The sequence below is a fragment of the Talpa occidentalis genome, unplaced genomic scaffold (genome assembly GCF_014898055.3).
Source record: "Talpa occidentalis isolate TD23 unplaced genomic scaffold, MPIMG_talOcc4v2.1 talOcc4.6, whole genome shotgun sequence".
In the NCBI taxonomy this organism is placed as follows: Eukaryota; Metazoa; Chordata; class Mammalia; order Eulipotyphla; family Talpidae; genus Talpa; species Talpa occidentalis.
Genome location: NW_023604972.1, coordinates 71508032 through 71522102, shown reverse-complemented (window position 1 = coordinate 71522102; position 14071 = coordinate 71508032). Strand labels below are relative to the sequence as shown.

At 35.9% G+C, this 14071-nt stretch overlaps 1 protein-coding gene and 1 pseudogene across 1 annotated transcript in view; one reads left to right on the top strand and one right to left on the bottom strand.

Annotated features, from left to right (window-relative positions):
- The window catches only part of FBXL17 (F-box and leucine rich repeat protein 17), a 549569-nt gene that overhangs the window by 148297 nt on the left and 387201 nt on the right, over positions 1–14071 (bottom strand).
- Positions 8142–8737, top strand: LOC119260932 (meiotic nuclear division protein 1 homolog; annotated as a pseudogene).

The window sequence follows — 14071 nt, the reverse complement described above, 5'->3', positions numbered from 1 at the left end:
TTGATGCCAAATAATTCCAAATGTTTTCAAAAAAACAATGAAAAAATTGTTTTGCGCCTCCTTCTCCCCCTTCGAGGCCACACCTATTTAATTTATGAACAACTGATCTTGAGGCTAAAGACAGTATTTATATTTAAAGACAGTATAAATATCTAAACAATAAGTATAAGAATTATTTGGTATTTCTATGATGTTACAGATATTCAGAGAAAAAATATTTAAGTAGAAAAGAGGACAAAATCAATCTACACTGTTAGAATTAACATACAGATTACGTTTGAGGTAAAGTAATGACTGGAAAGGGTAATGGGTGGTACAGATTGTTGGGTATTGTTTAATATTGGCTTTTGATTTGGATGCTGGCTACAGGGTGTATTCAAATTGTGAAGATTCACTGAAATTTAGTTATGAGGCCCATGTACTTTTCTCTGTGTATTTTACTTCAGTTTAAAGTTTTTTAAAAAGGAAGAATGTGTGTCTTCTAGACTTAAGCGGCCTGTTCAGCCACCATTATGGTTACCTGCATTTCTGCATTCCTATACAAAGGTCAGAACTGTCCAGTCACAGTCATATGGGCCAAACCTTGCAAGGTGCCTCTCATATCAATCAAGAGCAGAAAGCTTGGTCACTCTGGGAAGGGTATGCATGCAGAGGTATGACCGGGAACTCCTGGGGAGCTGAGGATGGATGCATAAACTTACACCCGACTCATACATCATGAGGTATGACTGGGAATGCCCAGGGAGCAGAGGATCGATGCATGACAAGGGACCCCAGAAGCTGATCAGTGGAATGCCTTGTTGATAAGATCTAGGACTGCAGCCAGGGGTCTGGGGTCTAGTTTCGATTATAAAACTTGGTCATCAAGCTGACAACATGGTTAGCAGACTTGTGTTCCCCAAGCCCTAGATAACGCTCCTGAGTTTCACCCATCCTTTTCTCCTTGTCCTCCTAACGTACATAGCTGAGGCTCTATGATTATTCTATCAATAAAAACAGCCAGGATCTTGCTCTCAGCAGCATCCTGCCTTGTGCAGCCTGCTCCACGACTCCCGTGTCTTTAGCAGTGTGGTGTTGCCCGACACAACAGAAGAACATGAACATAAGTAATATTAAGGCATTTTCACACTGTAGCATTATGCCACTTTTACCTATCAGTAGGTATTTTCATATTCTATATAAAACAGATAAAATATAGAAGTGGTTCTTTTACACGAAAGAAGGAGTTTTAATTTCAAATACTGTACTGGTCAATTATTTCCTACTTAAGCTGATTCATTTAAAATACATGCTCCTTTGAGGAACACCTTTGAAGAATTAAGACTAACTTTGAGGGCCTCCCCTGGTGGCGCAGCGGTTGAGCGCGGGGCTGCAAAGCTGCCCGCAGTCTCTGCAGCACGAGTTCAATCCCTGGCAGCTGGCGAGGGTCCCACATGGCGCACAGACCTCTCCTGCCGCCCGCTGCTCCCTTCAGCAGTGTATTTCAGTCCGTGTGCCTCTTCTGCTCCCTGCTCTGGCTCTGGTGAATTCTCTCACCCTCCCGTGCTTCTGACTGTACCTGTGCTTGTATAAATAAATAGATAAATCTTAAAACAAAATTTAAAAAAAAAAAAAAAGACTAACTTTGAGTGACTTAGCCTCCACTCGAGTTAGGATGGCTATATGAGGTCTTTACTGCAGGTACTTAGTGGAACAAAAGAACCAAAAAGCAAGGATCAATTTCAGTAAGCCTTACTTTAAAAGCTATAACATTGCTTCATCTTTAAGGAAAAAAATTACATGTCTTAAAAGAGTTTCTGTTTGTATATGTATCAAGGTAACCAAAAGCCTAATGAACTCAAATTTCTGAGGGCTTTTATAAATTATTCAAGATTTTAAAATAGTTATTTTGGGGAAATGATATGAGATGTATAGCAAGAAATTTATGTAGTCTGGTATCACTTAAACTTTAATTTAATAATAACAAATAAAAATAATATTGAATAAATTAAATAAGTGATATTAAATCAATGAGTATTTAAATTAGTTCTGCAAAACCTAATAAGATGCATAAAACTGCAATTCTAAAAGAAGGTGAAAGTGCTGCTCATGGAACATGGAAAATGAAAAAATGCAGACATGGAAAAATGCAGACATTAAAGGAACAGAAGAGCAGGAATCTGCATCTAATGAAGCAACATTGAGTCTGCAGGAGGCAACCTCCACAGCAGATTTATTCTTTTAGCTACATTCAGACACTCAGGCAAAAGAAGCTACTTAATTTTATGGTTAGCCTTTTAATCAAAATCTCAACAAACTGAACTAAGTGCAAATGTTTATAAATCATTACAAATTCTGGACATTCTCATATAGGTCATGCCTACATTTGTTCACATAATAGTGCTCAGTGCACTGCCTAGATCTCTTGTCCAAAGCCTTCCTTTCTTCCTGATTCCATCAGCCTGAAATCTTCATCCTCTCTAAAATCTCCGATGAAAACCCCATTCTCAATTATCCTTCTCCTTTGAGGTCCTCTGACACTAAGAACTTAATACTTATGGAAGAAGTATTTTATGAATGAAATGCTCTCCACTATGTTTTCTTATTTATTTTATTACAACAATGTGATAGACAACTGAAGAAATCGAGACTTCCGAGACAAAATGTTTTGCTTCTCTTCACACACATATTAAGAAGCAAGACTGAGTTCTGAACTTGGGCCTGCTTGACCTCTACCTTGAAGCAGATGGTGATTTTGGAGCACAGAGATAATTTATTTCACAGAGTTTTGCGTTTCAATTATGTCTCAACCTGTAAGTGAAAAACTTTCATTGTGCTCCTTCTGTATAGAGAGAAAAACAACAACGACCTACTTCCTTTCGACTATTGTCTTGCTTTCCTGGGTGTCTCTTTTACTTTTCACACAAAACATTTTACTTCTGGCACTTTTGGTATTGAATGTACAGAGGTTTAACTTCACACCAAGCAATTCTCTGCTACATCAGCTGTATGTACTATAATTTAACTCAATTTAACTCAATAATAATTTAACTCAATTCTGGCTCTATGTACCTGGAGAAGCATCAGATCTCAAAGGCAAAGGCTTAGTTCTACAAGACTGCTCCTCTTCCCCACACACACCCATGTACACTAGACACCATTGCCAAGCCCATGTTGTGTCTGTGCTTCTGACCAACTGGTTATACACCCGATGACTTCCTCTTGGATTCAATAAATTGTTACAGTGGCTCGTGGAACTCGGGGAAACAATAACAATGCTTTATCAGTTTATTAAAGGATATGATAAACTGTACAGATGAATATCTATCAATAGATATATCTATCAATAGATGGAAGAGATGAGGAAAAAGTTATAGATCTTCCATGCCTTTTCTGGAAGTGCTTCACTCTTTCCTGGAAACTAACCCCACACTTGAGGTTTTTATGGATATTTCATTATGTAGGCAAGAATGTATATTAAATCCATTTTCAGCCTCACTTTCCAAGAGAAAGGAGAGTGGGGCCGAAACTACAAGTTGCTCATCCTTACTTGGTCTTTCTGGTAACCAGTCTCCATCCAGGCAACCACCTATAGTTATCTCATTAGAACAAAAGGCACTCCTTGACCCAAGAAATTACAAGGGTTTCAGAAGCATTGTTTCAGGAACTGAGGACAGGCACCAATATCCATCTTCTATTATTAAACCATTATTAAACTATTAAACTATCCATCTTCTATTATTAAACTATTAAACCATTAGGAAACATTTGCAGATATGCTGAGCATATTTTCTTATCAGTATCACAATAATAATATAAACAGTGAAGGTCAAAAATGTGACACCTAAGGGATCTAAATTATGTTAAATTACTTACAAAATACTCAGAGCTAGTCTATACGCCACTCTCAACTTGTATGTAATTCTGAAATGCTGATGCCTAGTATTATAGTGATATGTTTCATTTGTAAGGATTTTTCATAAAGCACAACTAAGAAATCAGATGTATATCCTCTACAGGGGATCCACTCACATGGGCTTCCGTGACCCCTCCAGGCATCCAAGGGAGAGAACAGAGCTTCTTGCTATTCATTACCCACTAGTATTAAGGAGATGGCATCTTGAAAACAGTTTCAAGAATTCATTACCACATCAAATAATACAGCTTTCATTACAAGAGGGCAAGCAAAGAGTTATGAAGGAGATGGTTTCCTTCTTATTTCTGTGTGATTTGTTTCTGTCTGTCTTCTAAGATGTCAGATGAACTGTCTGTTTTATTTATAAATTATGCTATAGCCAAAAGATGAAAATAGAAAAAGAAGAAAAAATGCCTCAGAAAGATGAGGTAGGAACAAACATAAAGTCTATTAACTACGTAGATGAATTAATACTCTGAGACACCAAAGCAATAAAAGAAATAAAATACATTTTTAGTCAATGGTTTCCATCTTTGCCACAAGGAAAGAAAAACAGAGTCACATTAACATTCATTTTTTTCATAGTTTACTAATTTAGTGTGACTCTTAAAGTGGAGTTTTACACTAAAATTGGTTAATCCAGCACTGGAATCTTCAATATAGTAACTACCAACAACACATGGGTATTGAGCTCTTGAAATGGGGATAGTCTGAATAGAGATGTGCAGTGAAATGTAAAATACACACCATATTTCAAGAAAAAATCAAAACGTCTCAATAGTTATACTTTCAATTGATTATATGCTAAAATTGCAATATTTTGTATATATCTTATTAAAGAAAATGCATTATTAAAATGAATTTCACCAGTCTTTTCATCCAGCACTGAGCAGGACTAGAAAATTTTCAATTACATTTGTAGTCCACATTTGTGGCTTGCATTATATTTCTATTGAACAGTTCTGGCCTAGAAGGAGAATCAAAGACACTTGATATTGAGACAGGCGATAACACATGAGAAATACTCTCTTCAACTCAAACAAAATGGGTAGAACTTCATTAACAATTCCATCTTCAAACTGTTTTTTGGGTCACAGATGTTCATGTGATACTATGCAGTAGGTATTTAACATGTTACATTGCTACCTGGAGCATTCTGCTGTGTAGATTTTGAGTTACAGAAGAGCCAAATAACTTAATTCTAACTATATATATTCTCTCTATTTATATCTAAATATAAATTCTAATATTTAAATACAAATTCTAAACACATAATAACACAGATGTCACTAGAATACCTGATTTTGGTATGTATATAACATTTTTGAGGTCAGAAATTCAAAAGAAAAGACCCTGATGAAACCTGAGATTTGTCATCTCTTTCCTAAACTACTCTAATGTCTTCCTTATTATTAGTCTTTTCACTTACCTCTTCTACATGCAATCCATCCTCTACACCATGGCTAAGAGCTCTGTTTTGGAAGATATATTTGATTTTGTCACTTTCTTCCTCAAATATCTCCAATAACTCCCAACATTTATAGCCTGAAGTCTAAACTCTTTACAGTTAAAACTTGCCAATATCTCACTCCAAACTATGTTTCCACTCTTTCTCTGAGAATTTTCCATAGCAGGAAAGTGGCTTGCCCTTTGTAAAACATGCCAAGCTTCCTCACAGCCCTGTTTGCCTTCTGTCTCTCATATATTCAGTAATACCCCCAGCTATTTGAGACCACCTTCCCTACACTCTCTGGGTTTCTGATGTATGGATTCCATATATCTCATGTATCATATCACAATGCGTAGTTTCACTACCTCACCCAAGATAATTTTGAAAGGGAGTTAGAATGAAGATAAAATCTGTATTATGCCTTGTAAACCTGTTGTATCACAGAACTTAGAACAGTTAACTTTTTGAAATTTGCTTACTTTGGTTTTCACTTTTATGAAAAGAATACATGTGTGTTGTTTTATAAAGAAATTAAATACTACAACCTGTAGTCGTATGGCTGTACATCTCCTCAGTCCCAAGCCCCACCTTCCTAAATCAACCACTTCTAGCAACTCTGAGCTGTTTATTTATTTCTTTATTATTATATTTTATTATTATATATCTCAGGCCCTGTTCTCAAGAATGATATATGCATAAGAAGGCAGGTCTATCTCTATCTTCATCCTTCCTTAAATACATCCATACACCATATTCAAGGCAAAGAAACTAGTTAAAATATGGTAGCAATTAAAAACAAGGAGGAGATAATGAAATGCAAGATAAGATGTGAAGAAACTGGGAAACCTCCCAAACCAAAAAATGTCAGGGTAACCTGGAAATAGATGTTATACAAAGGAATTATAGTATCAAAAATTTGGATTTATATTCCAGCAGAATCACATTGGGCAAATTATACAACATTCCTAGGTCTTAGTTTTCTCCTCTGTAAATGGAAACGATGCCTCTCTCCCTGATGGATTTGCTATCAGTGAGTGTCTAATATGCTCTATAAATGAACAATGCTTTATTATTGATGTATATGCATAAGGGAATAAGAAGAATAGCATCATCATCATCATAGTGGCAACTTTGAAGAAGGGGCTGACTTCTGGCCTAAGCATAAGTTTTGTTTTTTTTTTTAATAGAGGCATGTTTTTATTTATTTATTTTGTTTTGTTTGTTTGTTTATACATGCACTGGGTACAGTCAGAAGCGCGGGAGGGTGAGAGAATTCACCAGAGCCAGAGCCAGGAGCAGAGCAGGCAGAAGGACCAAAGTACACTGCTGAGGGGAGCAGCGGGCGGCAGGAGAGGTCTGTGCGCCATGTGGGACCCTCCTCCGGTGGCCGGGGAGCAGCCGGGGATCGAACCGGCGCCACAGAGGCTGCAGGCAGCTTCGCAACCCAGCGCTCAACCGCTGTGCCACCGGGGAGGCCCTAAGCATAAGTTTTTTTTACATTGTGGAGGCTTCACCCAGGTAGGGTGGAAACAGAAAGAAGTGGTTACACTTGGTAATGGGAAGTATGTGGAGGGCAGATGAGAACACGCATTTTCTAATAAGATTATAAAGGCAGAATTCTACTCTGAGTTATATGTTAATCACCTTCCTTGTTTTCTTGCTTATTTTAGAGTCTACTTAGAAAAGTCAAGTCTCTTTTTTTGATGGCACCCTCAGCAGCACAGTAATATTTAAGAAATGACAATGGATAACTGACGACTGTTAAAATTTAATACACTAAACTAGGTGGAAAAGTAAATTTCCTAACATTCTATATTAATGTAATCCATACACTGAATAAAAATTACCTTCAACTTTCTATTGAGACAAATATACCAGACTTTAAGGCCAATAAAATCTCACTAGACATCATATATCAGGACCTTAAATTGCCTTAGCATCTCCATGATGATTCAGAGAATTAATGATAAGCGCTTGGTTAAAAACACTTAAATCTACCTTATGTTCTTATAACTTTCCATAAGCAATCACAACATTCATTTAAAAAGATTTTGCGTGTTTCTTTTTTTGAAAATAAAAAAATATGTAACATAGTCTTTGAAACATTTGCCTAGAGAGGTAACTCCACTAGGTGGAATGTAACACAAGCTCTTGTATCACAAGGTGCTGATAGGTGATAGATAATCACTTCAAAACATCTTCATTTGCCATGGATTTATGAAATTATAAAATAGCTGACTCATATAATTATTAAAGTGATTGGCAAATGTAAAACCTCAAAGCAACTAACAATATTAGAAAGCTGTCTTTATAACCCTAAATAACCTAAGGGCAGAGGGAAGAAAGTTTTCTTCTTATATAGTAGTAGACTTCGCTAGTTTTGCAATTTTTAAAAATATTATATAACAACTGTTACTTTTTATTAATTGGCTCCATCTTAGGGAAAAGAATATCCCAAACAGAGAAATAGAACGGTGTGTAGATAACTTCATGTTTTTAAGGAAAGCATGATAAGTCAAAACCAAATCTCTAAAGTGCAATTAATTTCTAATTATATGACTCTACAATTACAAAATTTTAAGTTAATGGTCATTATATTAACAAAAGAAGAATTTCCATAATCTAAATCTGAATATTTCAAAAAGTTAAAAATGCAAGTGTATGGCTAAAAGTGCAGAAGAGAAATTAGTTACTTAGGGTTAGCTTTCCCATATTCTAGGGGGAAAAAAAAAACAATCAAATGCATTCCAAAATTAATGCTTTGACACAACCCCTACAATTGGAAGACCCTTTGTCATGTTGAAGAAAAAGGAGAGTGCAGAGGAGAAGAGAGGCTGCAAGATGGAAACAGTTTTTGAGATAAAAGATGTATTTCAATTAAAGGACATGGAAAAGATTGCTCCTAAAGAGAAAGGCATTACTGTCATGTTACTAAAAGAAGTTCTTCAGTGCTTAGTTGATGATGGTACTGTTGAATGTGAGAGGATTGGAATATCCAATTATATTCCAAGTAAAGCTCTTCATGCATGGAAACATCATAAGTTGGAGGTTCCGGAATCTCAATCATCTGAGGGAAACCCGAAGCATGAAAACCTACAGAAGAGCATTGAGAAAGCTAAAATTGGCTGACAAGAGCTGGAAGAGAGAGCCACGCTAACAAAAGAGCTTTTTCACTTTTAAATGGAACAGTAAAGGCTGAAGCAAAAAAAATACAAAGACGTGACCCACAGGTTGTGAAATATGTGAAGCAAATAAAGTAGCCAAAGAAGCTACTAACAGATGCACTGATAACATATTTGTTAAAGTAGTGGGCCGAAAGAAAATTTGGATTTGAAGAAAGTAAAATTGATAAAAAATTTGCAATTCCACAAGAATTTGACTACAAAGACTGAATGAAATGTTCGATGTTGGCGATGAGTTAATCTGCTTGTGATTATGTAAATTTTATATTAGCCACCTAAATGTACTCAATTATCATTTACCTGTAACTGGGCTGATCCTTTTATTTACTTTAAATAAAGTTTAGAGTATTAAAAAAAGCAAAGTTGATACTTTTGACATTCTGGTGGTTGCTTCCTGTGCTATTACAGGCCCTAGTTAACACTAATAATACTACAAAGAAGGAAGGTGAGAGATACAGAAATATGTCACTATATTGCAAGTAAATATTTTTAAATGACAGAAATTTCAACCCCAAAATTTCTCTTATTAAATATATCTAAAAAAAAAAGAATGGCTAAATTTCTCTTTCAAATATAGTCATGCTCACTAAAATATCTTTTTACTACACTATAGCTAGAAATGTTAGATAAAATATAACAGGCATTTTTAAAAATTCATAGCAGACGTTGTAAGAAAATAAAAATATACAACTCAGCATTCTCCTAAGTAGTCACTCAAGGAAATGAAAACAAACGTCCATACAAAGATTTACATGTATAGTAGCATTATTCGTAACAGTGAAAATGTACGATTGAGTCAATGTTCATCAATGGGCAAGTGGATGAAAAAAAAATATGGCCTATCCATAAGAAGAAATACATTTATGGGCCTCCGCAGTGGCGCAGCAGTTGAGCACTTGGTTGCGAAGCTGCCTGCAGCCTCTGAAGTGCCGGTTGGATCCCCGGCCACCGGGCAAGGATCCCACATGGCGCGCAGACCTCTCCTGCTGCCCACTACCCCCCTCAGCAGTGTACTTCATCACTCTGCCTGCTCTGTTCCCCGCTCTGGCTCTGGTGAATTCTCTCACCCTCCAGCTCTTCTGACTGTGGCCAGTGCTTGTATAAATAAATAAATAAAAATCTTTAAAAAAAAAAAAAGAAGAAGGAATACATTTAGCAATAAAAAGGAGTGAAACAGTGATTCATATATGAATCTCAAAAATACAATTCTTAGTGAAAGAAGGCTGATGCAGAAGATCACATCTTGTATAGTGCCATTTATAAGGAATACCCAGAAAAGGCAAATCTATACAGACAGAAAGTGAATTAGCAATTGCCTGTGGCTGGATATGGAAACAGGGATTAAGTGTAAACAGACAAATGTAAACAGACAATCTTACTGAGGTGATGAGACTATTCTAGAACTGGCTTGTGGTAAAGGTTTTTACAACTCTGTGAATTTATTAGAAAAATTGAACTGTATATATAAAATGGGTGAATTTTACGATATATAGGTGAAGTTCTGCTGTGTTCCAGATACACTGAAAAATCTTTTTGCTACAAAATATCTAGAAATAATAGGTAAAACTGGAGATGGGGAATGATGTGTCCACTGAGACTTAAATCCATACACCATCATTCACATAAATTTGGCTTGTGAATGACCCTTCTTTCCTGCTCTTGCAACCTCTACCCAAGAAATAAACTCAAAGTATGTTCAAATTAGTACTGCCACAGAGTAACTGGTGAGAGCAAACACAGATCTTCTTTGGAAGCTTATCTGTCAACCCAGGTCCCATTTGATTTTCACAAATAAAGTATATATAGGGGCTCACAATTCAAAAACAAATCAAAACGAAAGAGTAAGCCACTATGATTGAGTCAGCAAAATAAACAAGCAAAAGAATGAAACCCCAAGGGACTTCAGATTTTAGATTATAAGACATAAATGTAATATACTTAAACAGAATAAGAAATAAAAAGGGACTATAAACAAGATGAAAACGCATACATTGTGCTAACATGAAAAATGATGTAAAATTAAATAAAATAAAATTCAAAAAAATTTTAAAAAGAGTACTCAAAAAAAAGTACTGATTAGGAACTTCCCCATCAAAAAAATAAAAAAAAAAGAAAGAAAGAAAAAGGAAACTGGAAATTGGAAAGATCAAAAAATACCAAGCTATTATATAAAAGGGTCAGAATTCCTAATAATTAAAAATATAATCATGGAAATTCAAAATGCAATAGAGCTGCTTAATTAGCAAAAACGTGGCTGAAGAAAAAATTAGTAAATTGGTAGACAGATTTGAAGGGGAATCCTTAATAACCCAGGTATATAGGTAGATGGTATAACAGAGAGACTGAAGTCAAGGCACAAAGAGGTCTAGTAGATAATTAATTAAAAGCCCAGAATACTTTTATGTTATTTTGGGACAAAGCTCATGCCTCAGGCACAAGCAATATTCTTAGTGATTTTGCTTCCTGATATCAGCTAAGGTTTTCTCCCTCAGGCAAAACCAAAATGGTAATCTAAAGGTACCTGCACCCCATGTCTATGTCTGGACTTTAATATATCAGTCCCCCATGAGACCAGGACTGGTGATCCAGGATAGTTTGGAAGGGATGAGGGGCAGTAGGGGCATCTTGTCATATGGTTTAACCCCTCCATCTCAATTTTGAGTGAAATGTTTATTTATTTATTAAGACAACTGTGCTTGGTGGAGGAAGCAAAAAATTTGATTATGAATGATGGTTAAATGTCTGCCCTTTAAGAAAACTTGAAATAATTTTAACATTTAAAGTCAAATCTAAAGCTGAGTTAAAAGTTGCACAGTGGGTAAAGAACCAAATTTCCTTTTTGAATCAGAATTTGACCTTTGGTTAACTTCCTAGATCTGTTTCCTTAAAATGGTATTTTAACCATGTCACTAGAACTTTGCTTACAAAAACCCTAAATTAGTAGAGAGCATCTCCGGTTTTAAAGAAATACAGCCTGACAAGGACATCAAGGCTTTAGATTCCCTGAGTGCAGTCATTCTTATAAATGGGTGTGTAACTTTCGGGGAAGCTAGTTGCTACGCCTATTGATTGTTCCAGCAGATATTATATTTGTTTCTGGGGACTTGAGGCTTCTCACTTAGGGCAGTGCTCTTACCTATGCTACATGAATCTCATCTCCTTGCATTTGAGCCTTCATCTAATGGGTGAAAGAAGCTGACTCCCTGACTGCTGGTCCACAGACTGCCTGATACGGTCCTGTGATAAGCTGGTTCCTCTCCTGTCCTTCCACCTTTGGCGTAGACTACTCCAAGAGTGGCCAATGATGGCCAAAAGTCTAAATGTTTAGTTGAACCTGACAAGATCCATAGTAAGCAAGGCGTCTGAAAGCTTTATTTTTGGAATTTCTTTTGGCCCTGGGTCTGCATGTAACCCAGGATAAACAACATCTTGCTAAAGTCATGAAAACATTGATTTTAATAACATTTTCATTGATTCATTTATTCAAGAATACTTTAGAAGGTTCATTATAGTTGCTTAGTGATAAATTATAAAGTTAGAGGAGAAATAGGGAAGACAATTAAGAGATTAGTGCAGTTATCGGAGAAGTTTTGAGATCTGTTTCCAGGATAGAGCTGGCCTGGTTTGCTAATGGATATGATGAGAAGTATGAAGAGAAGTGAGGTACCAGGGACATTCAGGTTTTAGCTGGGGTAACGAGATGGACAGTAATGCCATTTCCTGATTCAGAGAAGACCAATGATCGAAACAAGGATAAGATGGAAATGGTGCTGAAGAAGAAAATAGCCTTCTACTTGGCATTCAGAAGGACCTACTGAAACGTAAGTGCTTACATGAGCCAGTTGGGGAAACAATGCTTTGAGAGTAGTGATAATATGAATGCAGTTTGATAATCAGCACTACCCACTTAAATCCTTTTATGAGAAGCAGGGATGAATAAAGAAAAAAATATGAGGAAAGGCAAAACACAGCTTTAAGTGTGCAGCATATCATGTGTTAAATTGAAACAACCTCAAAGTTCAACTTCCTTCACTGTTCAAGGAGAAAATCCTTCACTATATACTTCAGGATAAAGGATTTGCAACTATATGGTGCTTGAGAAATACGCTATTGCTGTAATTTAACTCACTGTATGTGGGCTTCAAGATGCACAGTAGCATTCCAAACCAACTTTTAAAGAAAATTGCATGGAATTTTCAAGACATCAGGAGCGTTCTTAAAAGTTATGCAGAGAAAACGGATTTTTGATAGTTATGAATTACATTTAATGCTGCCAAATTGTAGGGAACACTCTCTTTTTTTCCCTCAATATAGTTACAATTACTGTTGACAAAGTTTCCATTTAAATTTTTAAGGATTTAAATGGAAGAATATATGTGACTGAATTTTCATTCACCATGTAAGTACTACTGGTGGCAGAGAGCAAGCTTTGTTAGCGAGGGTCCAATTTTGGCCCTGGAGTCTATCTTGTTTGTAGAGTTGTGAATTGAGTATGTGTTAGTGAAAATAATTTGGCTCTCGGTCAGTCTATCAGTGGACTGAACACGCACAGTCAGAAATCTGCCCGGCACTGAACAGAAGTTCGGTTCAGAAAATACTAAATGCATTTGTGAGACAGACTCAAGTATACACAAAACATGTATCACAATCACAAGCTGGAAGGAATTCGATCTTTCCTAGCAGGTTGTAGATTTAGATAGATCTGTAATAGTTCAAAAATACTCTACACAGCTCCAGTCTAATTCTTCAATTTTCAACTGGTTTCTTAAAATTGGGAAAAAAAGGTAAATTTTGTGGTGCTTACTTCATGTAAAAAACATTTCAAAGAGCCTATCTGTATACCAAGAAACCTTGACAAATTATAGTAAGTGTATAGTGTTAATATATTTTACAAGGACTAATTTAAAAGCATATGCTACGTAGGCTATAAAAAATAAAGACCACTTTCTTGAATGAAAATTTAAAATTTTATTTTTTTTTTTCATAATCTCCAAGAGTATAGTACATTTCAAATCAGTGCTCTACCTAACAAAAAGATAAAATATGCTACATGAGAAAAGTAGCATAATTATGAAAAGATTGCTCACTTTCACAATTTGTGTGTGGGAGGCTTTTTCCAAGCTCATGCTATTTGCTGTTTTTTTTTGTCCTCAAGGGCCTCCAGTTCTAGAATCAGTGTTTTCCTCCACAGAATGATTAATGTGATGAATAATATTGATATGGGTACCTATACTAGGGTACATTCCCAGAATTTGCTTTAGTCCCCAAATGTTGTGGAAGTAAAAGACACTGACAGAAATTCTGAGGGGAATGGATTTGGGGAGGAGGGAACTGACTCCCATAATACTACATTTTACTCCCATAATACTACATTTTACAAGCATGTAAATAATTAATAATGACACACTTTAAGTATCATACACCAAAAGCTGTATGACAAAGAAGCCAAAATTATGAGCAAATTTCAGCATGTTTGTGAAACTATCTTTTTCCAATTGAAAATAATTTTATCAGGATCCAAGTGAGTTAAAAGAAGAAACTGCT